The sequence below is a fragment of the Sinocyclocheilus grahami genome, unplaced genomic scaffold, assembly GCF_001515645.1.
Source record: "Sinocyclocheilus grahami isolate Dianchi unplaced genomic scaffold, SAMN03320097.WGS_v1.1 scaffold541.1, whole genome shotgun sequence".
Lineage (NCBI taxonomy): Eukaryota > Metazoa > Chordata > Actinopteri > Cypriniformes > Cyprinidae > Sinocyclocheilus > Sinocyclocheilus grahami.
Window position 1 is genome coordinate 683,166 of NW_015505720.1, and position 16,083 is coordinate 699,248.

A 16,083-nucleotide genomic window follows, 5' to 3' on the forward strand; every position below is an offset into this window, starting at 1 on the left:
TTGCATTCTCATTTGCTCAAATAGCAAAAGAAAAACTCCACGATAATGTTTTTATGACTTTCAAAAAAAAGAAAAAAATTAAATAAATAAAAAAATAAAGAGAGACTGGTAATGACAGTCAGAAGAGAGAATGATGTCAAATTTACCGTCACTCCCATAGACACAGTATTAGAAACACCCTCGCATTAGCGCTAATTCGTTTTTTGTAATTTGATGCAAAAGTAATATAATACAAAATATAGTGTTATAAATGTACATGCATTTAAAAAAAAAATTTTAATTGTAAAAACTTTGGAGGATTTATGACCATTGAAACGTGTCATCACAGTCTTGTGAAAAGGGTCCATAACAAAGATAAAATAATGACAAGGATTTTTATCCTCGCACACTTTGGCCTAAATATCTGCCATTATTTTTTATTTTATATTGTGTTGAGGTGTAGGAGGTGTTATGTTTCTGTGTTCTTCCATTTTTAGCAAATAAAGAAAAATTGAGCTTATACATAACAGATTGTTTTGTTTAAAACAATTTTATGATGGTTTGTATGTTTTGTGCTCTTTGGAACATCATTGTTTGTTTAAGTGATGAACTCCATTACTTGTGTTTGTTTTCAGACATGATAACAGACATGTTATACTTGTGCTAAAACTTTTTGGCCTGTGCTACAAAAGTTTCAACCTCTGTAGCACCAGTGCTATATGCAAAAAAGGTTATCGTACAGCCCTGATATATATATATATAAAGTCACACAAAATGATAATGCTTAATTATGGTTTAATATTAATGTGACATAAATAGACTTTACCTACACACAATGGTGACAGCTTGCAGACCAACTTTTTTTTGTTCTTGTTTTCTTTAATTCGAGCCGTCCCCATCATTCCACCGCATAGACATATCACTGTATGCACAAGTGTGTGGCCAAACCGCTCACATGACCAGCCTCTCATGCTCTGCAGCATTTGAGCTACTGCCAGCTATATGCGAGAGAGAGCGAGAACAGGGAATCCAAACTGTTTGTGCTCTGAATAAATTACTTAATGACTGCGAGGTGTTCTTTGGGAGATGCCACACAAATTGTAGTTACCAAGCAACCCACTCATTATCATCTATCCAATTGTAGTGACTGTGAATGAAGAGAATGGGAGAGATGAACCTATATTGTGCTGAAAAACATGTAGATGTGAGAACAAATTATCACATTTTTGATTTTACAATTGGGGAAAAGTCAAAGACATGTAGATATGTAGTCTTTTTATGCCACGGAATGAAGAAAAAAAAAGATAATTGTGACTTTTTGTATCACTATACTGACTTTTTTTTTTGTTCCTCGCAACAATTGGTTGTTTCAATTGCAACGATTTGGAATAGCCATTTATTTCTAAAGGCAATCATTCCCACAACATTTATGTGGTGGAGTAGTATTTTGAAGTAATTCATAAAATACTGCATGTTAATGAATATAGGCCTGCAAATGTAAATCTGCTTTTATTCGCATGTTCACTAAGGATAAGCGATTTTTCAAATGTAATAATCCAGCTAGTTTGTAGCAGAATCATTATGCAATTTCCTGGTTGGTGTTTTCTAGGGATCCACTCTACAGTATATGAAATCATATTGCTCTTTATGAGCACTTCAGATTGATCTCTGAACAGATTTTTTTGCATCTATCTTTTTTTTCAACAATTTACATGTGCCATTTTCCTTAAATATGCAACTACCCAGACAAATAATACAACTATTGCACAAACTTGAGAAGTATATACTTAGCTCTCATGTCTATGGAAGCCTATTTCTGTCACAGAATATAAGAATTGTGACTTTTTATCTCACAATTCTGACCTCTTGTCTTACAATTCTGAAAAAAAAGATAGATAGATAGATAGATAGATAGATAGATAGATAGATAGATAGATAGATAGATAGATAGATATAAACACATATATAAACACATAATTGCAAGATATAAACTCAAAATTCAGACTTTTTTTTCCTTGCAATTTTTATCCGATAAAAAAAATACAGAATTGTGAAATATAAACTCAGAATTGTGAGCCTTAATCTTGGAATTGTGAGAAAAAATTTCTCACAGATTTTTGTTCTCAGATTTGAGGGTTTATATATAACATTTCTGTGCTTATATCTCACAATGAAATTGTGAGAAAAATCCCAATTGTGAGATACACAGAATTGTGAAACAAAAATTCTGGGATAAAAAAGTTTCAATTACCTTGGACAGTTGCATATTGAGTCACGCTACGCTGTAAACAAATGAACACAGATGAAGATGAAGGTTTAGAAAGTCTTTAATCCAACACACAGGGTAACACTGGCGAGACCTGACAAAGGAAACACAAATGTAACTTAACAAGTATACATGTGATGACTAGACACATAATCAACTGAATAACCATGACAACCAATTAAAGTACGGGAAATGGTGCAAATGGAAAACAATGTCCAAACTAAGGCATACTGTGACATATTGAAAGTAAATGGCACATGCAAATTGTCATACAACAGATACACCCTTAAAAATGAAGGTTCTTTATTTTCCACCATCAGGCTAAAAGGCTCTAAAAACAGTAAGGAGCAGTTTCAGCTATATTTCCACTTGAGCTTGGCTCGACACAGCACAATTAAAAAATGCTCTCGGCCCTGAATTCTCAGAATTGTTGGCTAACTTTTCTAAACCATGGATTGATCACTTATTTGTTGTCTGGCTACTAGTTTATCTCTGTAGCTGGCCAATCGCACTATTTTAAATGAACAGAAATATCTGGTCATCCTCCATAACGTGGCCGCTATTTACAGTACATCTCATACTGTATGCAAACAGTTGCATTACCAAGCCAACAACTGATGCATTTGTACTACAAACTCAGCCCCAAAGTGGAAAATTAAATCATATCCATAACGGCTCGGATGGATCGCCACGGAACGGGATGGTTAAGCAATGAGGAAAATTTGGCCCAACGGTGGAAAAAAAACAGCTTATGGTTCCATGAAGAACCTTGAACATCCAAGGTTCCTAAGGGGTGTTTTATGGTCATGGTTCCATGAAGAGCCTTTCAGTGATCAGTTCTGAAAATAACCATGTTTTCTTAGTGTAAAAATACTTAAGAAAATAACTTTTGTCCACTTTAAAGAACCTTTTGTCCAATGGAAAGGTTCTATGGACGTTAAATGTTCTTCATGGAACCATAGGTGCCAATAAAGAACCGTTATTTTTTAAGAGTGTAGAACCTTTCATTCTTTATAGTGGACTTTTTGGAACTTCTCAGAGGTCAATATGAAGTGCTCATAAAGAGCGATATAATTTCGTTTAGAGTGATTTCCTATAAAACGCCAACCAGGAAATGGCATAATGATTCAGCTACAAACTAGCTGCATTATTATATTTAAAAAAAAATCACTTCTGCTTAAGGAATGTGTGCGAATAAAAGCAGGTCTATATTCATTAACATATTTTACACATTACTTCAAACTACTCCTCCGCCACATAAATGTTGTAGCACTGATTGCGTTTAGAAATAAATGGTTATTCCAATCATGATGCTTTTTTCTTCTTTTTTTTTAAGATATGTGATCATCTCATCAGATGCGATCTGACAGATCTGGAAGTTAACTGAAAACAAAGCATGCTCAGAGTGAGAAAATTATACCTTATGTCAGTTGTTTGCTAACTAAAGCCCTGTGTATGCACTAGTAAGTACACACACAGATTTGATGTGTGCAGATTCTTGAACTTATTCATCACCTCTCACCTCAACGCCTGATTTGCTGCCTCTGTTCTTATCTCTATCAGTATGACTCAAATGTCATTTTTCTCCTGTGTGTAAATGCCATGCCTGAAAAGCAGCACATATTCAACAAGGTGCTGTATGATTTGGCTAGATATGAGAAATAAAGTCGCAATTTTGAGATAATATAACGTCACCCTGAAATATATAAAGTCACATTACATAGGAGGAAAAAGTCACAATTGTAAGACATAAAGTCACATTCTGCGATATAAATGAGAAATTATGTTGAAATTGTCAGACAAAGTAACACTGCAAGAAATAAACAATAAATAGTCACAACTGTAAGATTTAGTCTCAGTACAAGATACAGAGTCCCACTGAAAGATATAAAGCCACATAGGGAGAAATAAATGAGAAATAAAGTCCAATTGTAAGATATACAGTTAGATTTACACAAATAAATAAGAAAAGCTGCAATAGTACGCTATGGTCACATGATATAAAGTCTCACTGAAAGATATAAAGCCACATTACAAGTAATATGAGAAACAAGTCACAATTTTAAGATATAATGTCACATTGCAAGGTCTAATGTCACCCTGAAAGATATAATGTAACATTTCAAGACATATGAGGAAAAAGTCACAGTTTTAAGGTATAAAATCAAATTGTCAGCTATAAATTAGAAATAAAGTCAAAATCATAAGCTAAAAAGTCAAATTGTGAGATATAAATTAGAAATAAAGACACAATTGTGATATATAGTCATTCTGAAAGATATAAAGCCACATTATGAGACAAAGTCACAAATGTAAGATATACTGTAAAGTAGCATTGTTAGATATAAATGAGAGATATTAAGTCACAATGTGCGATGAATAAAAAATTAAGTTGCAACTACCTTTTTAATTTTTCGCACTGAGGAGGAAATGGGCGTCCATTATTTAGAACAACAAGCAATGCTAAATTAGCTGTTCTACGCGAGCTTATGAGCCGCGCTTACTGGGGGCTATAGATTAATATGAACATAAAGACTTGCAACAGAAAAGCTAAAGAAGCACGTGACTCAGGCACTTGTATTGCATAACAATGTTTGTTGACTCATCAGTGTTAGATCCTGTGGTCGATTACACATTGTGTGCTCTGCATAGTAGCAATCAAGTCACTCCTACATAAGGGGAGGCGGGTAGGATTAGTTTTACTCTACTCTAAAAAGGCTTCTTGTTTGAAACTGTGAAAACCGAGGCCAGGCGCAGAGAAGCAGTTCTCAAACTCATTGAGTTTTTTTTCTAGTCATTCCTAGATGCTGGCCAGTGTGCATTACAGGCTGAACTGGTGACACTGCATTCACAGAACTAAGGTCAAATGCATGAAAGAGTAAAAAACACCTTCTGCAGTACTCTGGATTGTGTTTTGATGGAATGTTTTTGTGATAATTCAACAGTGGGGGCAGATTGAGAGCTGTTTGAGGCCAATAAACCCTGAGTGACTCTTAGCTAAGAGAGGGGGTTATTTTAGCTGTCAAGCATGTGCTTAATCTAGCATTAAATCATATGATTGGCATTAAGTAACCAGGCCAGACAGGATGTGACTGAAGAGCAGCTGGGGCAGACTCTCTCTTTACCTCTCTCAATCCTGTTCACACTCTATTATTGTTCCCATGACACTAGTCCTCGTGTACAGTGTAATACATTTTGATAGACCCTATTTAAATGGGCTTTCACTCTAAATATTCCATTTGCCATCATTAAAATTGTTTACATTGACTAAACAGTGATATTTATGATCATACTGATGGTGACCGGCGCTGCCCCACACACAGAGAAACATGCTCCATTTTCTCCTTTCCAATTAAATCACTATATCAAATGCAATGGCTATATGGACGACTGACATGAAGACACTCTATTTTTTTCATAAATATTCATAATTAAAAAATGCATTAAATAAGATATTTAAAAAATGTCCTAAAATCATCATCATCATCATCATCTTCCACTACTGTAGTTTATTATTACAGTTTGTTTGGCATGATCTTTTATTATCACTTATTCGAATATATATATATATATATATATATATTAGAAACAAAACAATATATACAGTCAATCAATTAATCAATAATTTATTTGTATTGTATTACTTTTTTTTTTTAAATAAAGATTAAGATGTGTACAGTCACATGTATTTAAAATGTAAGGAAAACTTACAATGTTATTGGTAGTTACACCACAAGACGTTCAAATGTATGCTCTTCCTGAAAAAGGAAAACTTTTTGAAAACAATAAATTCCAAAAAAACAAATTCATACAAAGAACACGTTTCTAGAACATTTTAATCTATATTTTAAGAAGATATTTCACTCGTAGATACTATTATTCTTCATTGATCCACATACACCTACTGGCAAACAGATGCTTTTTTAATTCATCTAGCCTATTTAAAAATAGTCTGACGAATGAGATTCAAACTGATAACTTCTGGCACATCAGGCAATAAATATCCTTCTGAACCACATCACCTCATGCTCAGGTAGGCAGTCGAGCCCTTTTAAGACCAAAACTCTAGAACGTGTCGTTGTGTTGCCTAGATTATGCAGGTAATCTGCCATGAACCCTTTGTGGGAACGCTGAACAGCCCCAGAGTGTAATCCTCCTGACGAATACCCAGAATGCCCACAAAACACACATACACTCACTATCCCCCGCATCAGCCGTATCGCCTTCAGTAAATCCACAGCTCAAGAGACGAGCCCCAATATGTAACCCAGAGCAGCACATCTGTGTGCACGGGGTCAGAAAAAGGACTGGAAAGGATGTTTATACGGATCCCATAATCTGACCCGCCGTACCCGCCAGTGAGAACAGGCAGATGGCCACTGAGAACATTTCTATTTATATTGTATGGCATAGAAAGAAGCAAAGCTGAGCTAAGCTGTACAGAGAGACAGAAAGATAATGCCAGAGACAAAAAGAGAGAGACAGAGGAAGGTGTAGTCGAAGGTCACGGATGATTGACTCCATCACCACTGAAGGTGCAGCCGGAGATGACTGTGTCAAGAGACAATGCTGATAAACACACTTCCCCCCGCAGTTACACGCCAACCGGTAAAACACGGCAGAGATAAAATCCATTTCAGGTTGCTCTGTTTTTTGGGTTTACAATATCTCACTGTCTATGACAGCTATACTCACACATCTCAATGAGCTGGGAAAGGGTGAATAAAAAAAATCAACAGGAAGCTGAGACAGCTGTAAAAATGCACTTTACTTGCTAAACAAGGTGAAAGCAAACTGGGTATTTTCCATGCAGCCAGTAGCACCAAAGGGAACGGCAAACTGATGCAGGTTTTCCAAACACTTTCCAAAGCCCTTCTGCCCATCGTGACAAAATGGTGACAAAAACCTAGGCGGAAATGTTGCCTCCATCAGAGTACACCAACAATAAAAGCCAGTTTCTGCCTCAGAGTAAAACAATAAAATAGATCATTAGGATAGATCAAATTAAGACTTTATCACCTATTGTGAGATATGAAACCACATTTCAGCATGTGTAATTTCCATAGAAACTGCATCTTTTAAAAACATAATTTCATATATAATACATCAACAATATATACAATCAATCAATTAATCAATAATTTTATTTTATTGTATTACTTATTTTTTTTTAAATAAAGATTAAGATGTGTACAGTCACATGTATTTAAAATGTAAGGAAAACTTACAATTTTATTGGTTGTTACACCACAAGACGTTCAAATGTAGGCTCTTCCTGAAAATGGAAAACTTTTTGAAAGCAATAAATTCCAAAAAAAAACCAAATTCATACAAAGAACACGTTTCTAGAACATTTTAATCTATATTTTAAGAAGATATTTCACTCGTAGATACTATTACTCTTCAATGATCCACATACACCTACTGGCAAACAGATGCTATTTTAATTCATCTAGCCTATTTAAAAATAGTCTGATGAATGAGATTCAAACTGATAACTCCTGGCACATCAGGCAATAAATATCCCCCAATAAATAAGTCCACATACAGTAGGTGTATGTGGACTTGTGACTTGCTTGACTAAATAAAGAAAATCAATCAAGGGGCAATAACTTGAGACTTGACTTGAACTGTATGACTTGACAATGACTTCATAACAACTGTAATTCAAAATAAACCATTGTGACACAAATTGATAAACAAAATGCAAGACACCAAACCAGGGGCACCAGTGATCAGAGTCACCGCATAAGCACAGAAAAAAAAATACAGTGCACAAAATACAGAGAGTAGAAATTAATCTTCCAAGAACATTTCTTGTGGACATAAACACTTCGTAAATTGACCATATTCATAAAAGGAGATTTGCTGCAAATTTTCCAAAGCTAGGATATCAGGCATGACCGAACCACCACATCCTCCTTCACTTTAAAAAGGAAAGGTATGTCAACTGTTTTTTTACAGTAAATTTGACAAATATCTAGAGATATTTTGGCAAATATCAAATCAGCACGCTTCTTTATACAAAATTATGTTTTTAGTGTAATCAAGGGCTTAGGATGTTCCAATTCAACTTGTTGCAAGGGTTCCACCAGTGGTGCCCAAGATGGATGCATCCATTGTTAGCAGTCGATTAAGAACACATAAAAAGCTGTAGTTTGCTCAGATAACGCAATAGTATCATGTCCACAAATAGAGGTTGGATAGTACTGTGTGCACCACAGAGTTTATTGAGACACAGACAAACAGAAGTGCTAATAAACAATATATTACTATGGTTTCTCTAATGGTTTCTTCAATAAGCAGCCATATTGGATTCTGAATTTGGAGTTTCCAAGTGGGAACTGTGACTTACTGTATGAGGGCGTTCCAGATCAAATTTCCTACTGGGAATTCAGTTTCCAACTTCTGATTTCAAATGGAAAGCACCATCCATGCCCAATTTAACACCTTTTCCTGGAATTCAAGTTGTCCAACCACTCAAACAAAGCTATATAGAAACTTCTCCACCATTTCCTCATAGTTGTATGCCATGCCAACATCAATCTCTTTATCTGAGGGCATTTAACTGGTGATCAGCCCCAAATGAAGAAAGCAGAGTGTTCACTCAGACTTAATGCCAGACCCAGTGTCGGTCAGACAGCAGTGAACGTGATTGTGCTGGGATCACGTCATAAAGTGATTCTCACTGAGCCAAAGAAAGAAGAAGACAGACTGTAGGGATCGGTCATCCTTGAAAGGCCAAATAGGAAGTGATGGTTTCCCACCGTGCTGGATCTGTTTCTCTGCAGGAACCCCAGAATGGATTAGTAAAGGCTTTGGCTGTGGTTTGACTGGCTGTAACCGTAGATCAATAGAGGGCTTAGGTGCGCAGGACAAATATATAAAGTGCACTTAAGCAGACCTTAATTATACCAATAGACACAATGTTGAAGACATACTGAAGACTGGATTTTGAACTGAGTGAGCCAAATGCTACATTTTCTGGGTCATATTTCACATAATTATTATTTAAAGTGCATTTGAAATATAAAACTGCTTATGGTGGGAAAAACTGTTAGTAAAGACTAGATCAAACACTATCAACATGCATTTTTTATGTATTACAAAGGAACTTTTTTACAGTTCTAGGTTTTGTAATAATGTCACTGTGTATGCTTTACATTCTTGGTATAACAAGTGACATGAAAATCAGGGTGCAAAACTAACATTCGCCAAGCACAATCAATCAATCAATCAATCAAAAGTCAAATTGCCAACCAGCACTTTCAGAAATTGCATGCTGTAATTTTCAATGTAAAAATTACAGGAGATACTAAAGCTCAATGACTGTCATGCACTTTCCGAGGAAGCAGAAAACAAAACATTTTGCTTTCATTTGTTGTCAACTAAAGCATATAATGTTGCAAACACCAGGAATTAAGCGAACAAAACAATATGAGGAATATTAAAAACAAAATATGAGGAATAAAATCACAAGAGTCTTTTTTTTTGCAAACTGGTTGCCTGGTTGTCTGCTGCAAGTATTCAACAGAAAAACTAAATATGATATATGAACAATCATTTGGATAATTAATATAATCATAAATAATTTTATTCTAAATGAAAATAATAAACAATATAATACAAAAGCTCTAAAATAGTATTACAATTATTACATTATAAATAAAATAAAAGAAAAAATAACAGCAAAATAATTACATAGGGACAAAATGAACAATTGTTTGGATTATAAGTAATATTATTTATTTTTACTTAGAATGAAAATAATTAATTATATTAAAAGGATATAAAATACATATATAATCAATTACTAAAACTATATTATATATAAATAAAATTATACATATACAAGAGAATAGCAGCAAATTATTACATAGGGACAAAATGAACAATTATTTGCAATATAAATACTCACATAATAATAATAATAATAATAATAATAATAATAATAATAATAATAATAATAATAATAATAATAATAATAATAATAATAATAATAATAATAATAATAATAATAATAATAATAATAATAATAATAATAATAATAATAATAATAATAATAATAATAATACATGTATTTAGAATGAAAATAAATAATAATTATAAACGATATCCGATACAATATACAATACATATATAATTAATTATTTAAATTATATTAATCAATTATTTAAATTATATTAATACATTTTATAATTAAAACGCACAAATAAATAAGTAAGTAAGTAAGGCCAGCACATTTTCTCTATTCACCTACCTTTGGTAGGCATGACTAAACACTTATTTTGGATCCTGATTGCAACTGGTTTTATACAAATAGTAGCTGCCAAATCCTTGTATTATTCCAAATGTGAGTACTCCAGTGAGAGCAGTGGTAACTGCATACTGTGAAGCTCCTGTTCTTAAGCCCTTTTTGGACAGGACTACTTTTCCCTGAGGATGTCAGGTTAATTTGTGTTTCACAGACATACTTTGCAATTTGAATCCTCTGAAATCAAATGTGTGTTCCTCTACACAAAAGAAAGAAAGAAAGAAAGAAAGAAATAGAAAGAGAACGAAATAAAGAAAAATAATACAAAATAGCAAATTATGTTAACTCAATGGGTCCTCTAAGAAATCTAATCCGGTCTGGATAGGGATGTCTGTGGAATGACACGCCAATTCTCATTTATTTTGACCTTCATCGAATACCGTAACAAAAGTTACATTTCTCATCACGCTGCCTGCTGCACCTACATTATGGATTTCAACCTTTTTTGCCAGCTTTCTAGGGGAAAGTAACAGTTGGCGGTTCAAGTGCTGCTGGCATCCAATCCGACGTAAAGGGAAAATTAAATCAACCACAGTCCTATCGCTGACTCATATTTTTTACAATAAAACAAGCCTGACAAAGAATAGGATTTGTAGTGAGTTGTTGCTAATACCAAAGATAAACACATTAGGGCTCAAAAGCTTTACTTGCCTCCTCAGGTCTAGCAGAGAGCCATCGATTTTGCTGAGGTGTGAAATGTTTAAGCAGAATATTGACGTGCTTCACAACATAATGGAAGAACAGGCCCGACCCTTGCCATTCTTTACTCCGCTTCACTCCCCAACTGTTTTACAGCCTGGCCTCCATCCCGCTGTCCGCAATGTGTATCTGTGTTGGCTTCCAGACCAGATCAACTGGAAAATTACATGTCTGCCCATTTCACTGGCGAAAGTCTATTGTTGGGCATCCACTCAAAAGTAGCAAGAGTTCATTTAGAGCGGTCGCTGGCCATGTTAAGTGTGGAGGAGAGGGAGTGGGAAGAGTAATAGGTAATAGAGCAACACACAGGCTAATACATCGGCGCAATTAGCCGCAAGCTGAGGCAGCTGTGGCGTGACAGAGGCCTGAGGGTAATTGCAGACCCCACTCATCACTGCCTCTCGTTAATGCAGAACTCTACACCCCTGGGAGAGAGAAAGAGAGGGACTTCCTCTTCCTTTCCCTCGCCCCGCTCTCTACTTCCATTCCAATCATCCCTGAGCACCACTCTGCTTCATGGTGAGCCCACTCTCTGTCTTTCTCTCTGGAGATTGGAGTGTGCACCCTGGTCCTACCACATGCTGAAAAATATGACAGTCTGTTTGAAAAGCCTGGGATGGAGTGTTCAATCTTGAGTGCGCGCTCGGAGTACGGCCTCGTCTGCATTTTTGGTGAGCAGTGCAGCTCATGATGGATGGCAGAGAAGGAGGACAGGAAAAGGGGAAAATCTGAAATAGTCCATTCAGATGTCATGGCTCTTATTGAACTACGCAACAAACGATGGTTATATTACATTTACTGACACCTTGAAACCAATAACGCTGACTGGCTTGATGTGGAATCAAGCTAAGAAAAGGTATCCTGCAAAAATAATTAAAATAAAAAAATGAAATAAACAACAAAAACAACAACAACAATAATAATAATAATAATAATAATAATAATAATAATAATAATAATAAATACAATAATAATAATAATAATAATAATAATAATAATAATAATAATAATAATAATAATAATAATAATAATAATAATAATAATAAATACGCATTTTGAGAGTTTTTGATTGAGAATGTTATTTTTGTCTAAAAATAATAATTTGGTCGAGGTGGCTCATGAGTCCATAAAAAAATAAATGACAAAAAAATTTAATATGTAAATAAATTAGCAAATAAATATCTAATATTTTAAATAGGTAAATAAATAACATATAATTATTAATATATTTTAAATCTTATGTAAAACCTTTTTTTTATGAAGTTTTTGTTTTGTTTTTTGCTTGAAAAGACTCTTAAAAACACAGCTTTTCTAAAAGGATCATTTAATAATAATAATAATAAATACGCATTTTGAGAGTTTTTGATTGAGAATGTTATTTTTGTCTAAAAATAATAATTTGGTCGAGGTGGCTCATGAGTCCATAAAAAAATAAATGACAAAAAAATTTAATATGTAAATAAATTAGCAAATAAATATCTAATATTTTAAATAGGTAAATAAATAACATATAATTATTAATATATTTTAAATCTTATGTAAAACCTTTTTTTTATGAAGTTTTTGTTTTGTTTTTTGCTTGAAAAGACTCTTAAAAACACAGCTTTTCTAAAAGGATCATTTGGACTCTTGGTTCCACCAGGAGAGTGAAGCCCAATCGGTGCAGTTTTAAGCTTGTAGCATGCCCTTTTCCACCATGTGTTTCCTCACTGTTCATTTGACACTAGTACAAGCTCTAAAATGCTATAGAAACCTGTAAAACCTTGCAAATCAATCTAAGACACTTTTCCGTTTCACACAACAGGGAATGCATCATGATGCAGCAGGCGAGAGAAAATAGCCATACTGTGGTCGATGTGACAGATGCAGCAAAACCAGACTTTTCTGCCAGCCCAGTTCTCGCAGCTAAACGGTGACTCCTTAACAAATGGCAGTACCATGTGCCTGATGTAATAACGGGATGTGCTGGTCCCAAATCTTACCCTCAAGTTGTTCCAAAACTGTATGAATTTCTTTCAGCTGATGAGCACAAAAGTAGGTATGTTGAAGAGTATTGGCAACCAAACAGTTCAAGGTAGCCATTGACTTCCATAGTATGGGGGGGGGGGGGGTTTTTGTCTTGTTTCCCAGTGCAAATATCTAAAGATTCTTAAATCAAGATACACTGACTTGAGAAGAAGAAGAATAAAAAAGTCTTATTTTATGAGAAACTGATCAAAATGGCATGATTTTAATGATTAAAACAAGAACAAAGTTGACCCTGGACCACAAAACATGTCTTAAGTCGCTGGGGTATATTTGTAGCAATAGCCAAAAATACCTTGTATTGGTCAAAATGATAAATTTTTATTTTATGCCAAAAATCATTAAAATATCAAGTAAAGATCATGTTCCATTAAGATATTTTGTAAACATATCACCATAAATATATTAAAGCTTAATATTTGATTAGTAATATGCATTGCTAAGGATTTCATTTGGACAGCTGTAAAGGCAATTTTCTCAATATTTTGATTTTTTTTTTTTTTGCACCCTCAGATTCCAGATGTTCAAGTAGTTGTATCTCGGCCAGATTTTGTCCTATTCTAATAAACTTATTTATTCAGCTTTCAGATGATGTATAAACCTCAATTTAGAAACAAAATGGACCATTATGACTGGTTTTGTGGTCTAGGGTCACAAATAAGCAAATATTATGAATGTTAAAACATTTGTATTGGAAAACAAAATAAAAGTACCATGGAAGATACTCATTTTTGCAGTTCATGCAACATTTAATGCCATGACTTTATGAATTTACGGCTGATTTAAGACATTTTAGGCCTTAAATTGTGGAAGGGTGAATTAAGACATTTTAATACCAGCAGAAACACTCTAATAATAAGTCAGAGTAAGTAATGTTGTCATTTGCATATCCCATCAAACCCAATACGGCAATAAAGAAACAATATAATGAAATAACACAATTCAGATGGTGATCATGTTGAAGGGCATTAAAGCGAAAGAAACATACGTTTGCTAACAGCACATACAGATTAAATTAAGTCAGTTTATGAAACAACCACCTGCACCTGACATGACTCAAATGTTTTCAGGCTACAGGAGCTATAGACGATACAGCACAAGAACTAATCTACAGGCCCACCGTGGCCCCCTACCTGTGGACAAGAATAAGACATTATGAGCTTTGCAACTTGACATTCAAAACTCCTCCAGATTATGGATTTACAATCATAGCAGGCATTTATGCAATGCATGAACCAAGTGGGTTTTTGCTTCCTTTTAAAGCACAATTACAATACAAATGCACTAGTGAACTGATATTAAACAGTGTTTGTTAATGAATGTAAGAAAACAATGATGATACGTCACCTGGCATCATGATGATTCTCACAGGACATTTTAATCCATATGAGGATTAAAGCCAAATAGCATAATTTTGATGACCTGCCAGTGACAGTATGCATATATCTTATCCAGGTATTGGACATATGTGTGCTGTTAGATTATATCAAGAGATCTGTTGCACTTAAAACCAGTAGTCATCTTTAAAATTACAACATCTTGCCAAGCAGAAAACCCCTATCTGGATGTACTATTGCAGTATAAACGTGGGTAGAACATCTTGTCGTGCAGAAAAACCTATAAGGGTGTGCTGCCACCATGGGTAAAATATATTGTCAGGCAGAACTAACCCACAACCCTAACCCTACAACACTATAAGAATGTTTGAATAGCATACAGTTTGTCTAACATTATTTTGCATCATGTAAATCACCATTTTGCAAGATCCAAATCTTCAAGTAATTGCATATGCAAATAAAGAGGAGAAAGTGAGCTATCAAACTCATGATGGGGAGAATGGTGGCTCTGGTGCATTGCTGACCATTACTCAGCATCCATGCAGAGAAACACCTTGAGATCATTGCATCTGGAAGAACATCACGCTGCTAATTTATAATACCAGCTTTATAGTCATCAGAACCCAATCTGAACCCAAAGGATGCACAAAAACGCTCTAGAAATCAAGAAGAGAGAAATAGTTTGCACAGCAGTCAATTAATCCCAGCAAGGTTGTTCTACAGAGTCTTTTAAGAAAATGTTACCTTTCCACAGCGATGCTCCTTGTCCTCCGGTGAAAAGTGAAAGCCGGTGGTCGTTTGATGAGGACGAGGTGGGAAAGCGCTAATTAAAGCCGCGGTAAAAGATCAGACAGGTTCGGTACGGTTGCACAGTACCTTAATGTTCTTCGCAATGTGCACCAAAAAGCAAGCTTTCATTCGCTTTACGCAACGCAATGCAATTTGACTCTACTTTTGCTTTCGCGCACAAATAGTTCCCATTCTTCCCAGGTGCGGCGAATCAGATATCTAGTTTCCGTGGCTTTTCACTTTCACCTTGCAATAAAAAATACATATCCGTATGCTGCTCAAATACAGGACAATCCAATCCGTCAGAGGTGTAGATCCTCGAGAAGGAAGCCCCTCGCAATATCATCCTGATAGATGGGTGATTTAGAAGACAAATACGCACGAAGCGTCTGCTCGTCTTGGAGCACGCTGAAGAGTGGGCGATATAGGGGTATATCTTCACTGCTCACTGGCAATAAGCATGCATGCCTCCGCCTGAAGCGCTGCTCCTCTACATGCTCACAAACAGGCGCTCTGTCAGCGTGGATGGCAGAAACTTGTGACTTTGAGATTGGCGAGAGGTAAAATAGATCATTAGAGTGTGAGAGGAGAACTACAAGTCAGGCGAAACTAATTATTTTAGGTTCTTATTATCGGACGGTCATAAAATTAGACAATAATCTGATCGGTGCGGC

General features: G+C 35.0%; 1 protein-coding gene across 1 annotated transcript in view; it reads right to left on the minus strand.

Annotated features, from left to right (window-relative positions):
* The window catches only part of zgc:172282 (leucine-rich repeat and fibronectin type III domain-containing protein 1-like protein), a 145,663-nt gene extending 129,870 nt beyond the window's left edge, over positions 1-15,793 (minus strand). The window contains exon 1 of the mRNA XM_016238505.1: positions 15,365-15,793. The gene's annotated coding sequence lies outside the window, so the exon portion shown is untranslated. The remainder of the gene's footprint in view (positions 1-15,364) is intronic.
* Positions 15,794-16,083: the final 290 nt, after the last annotated feature.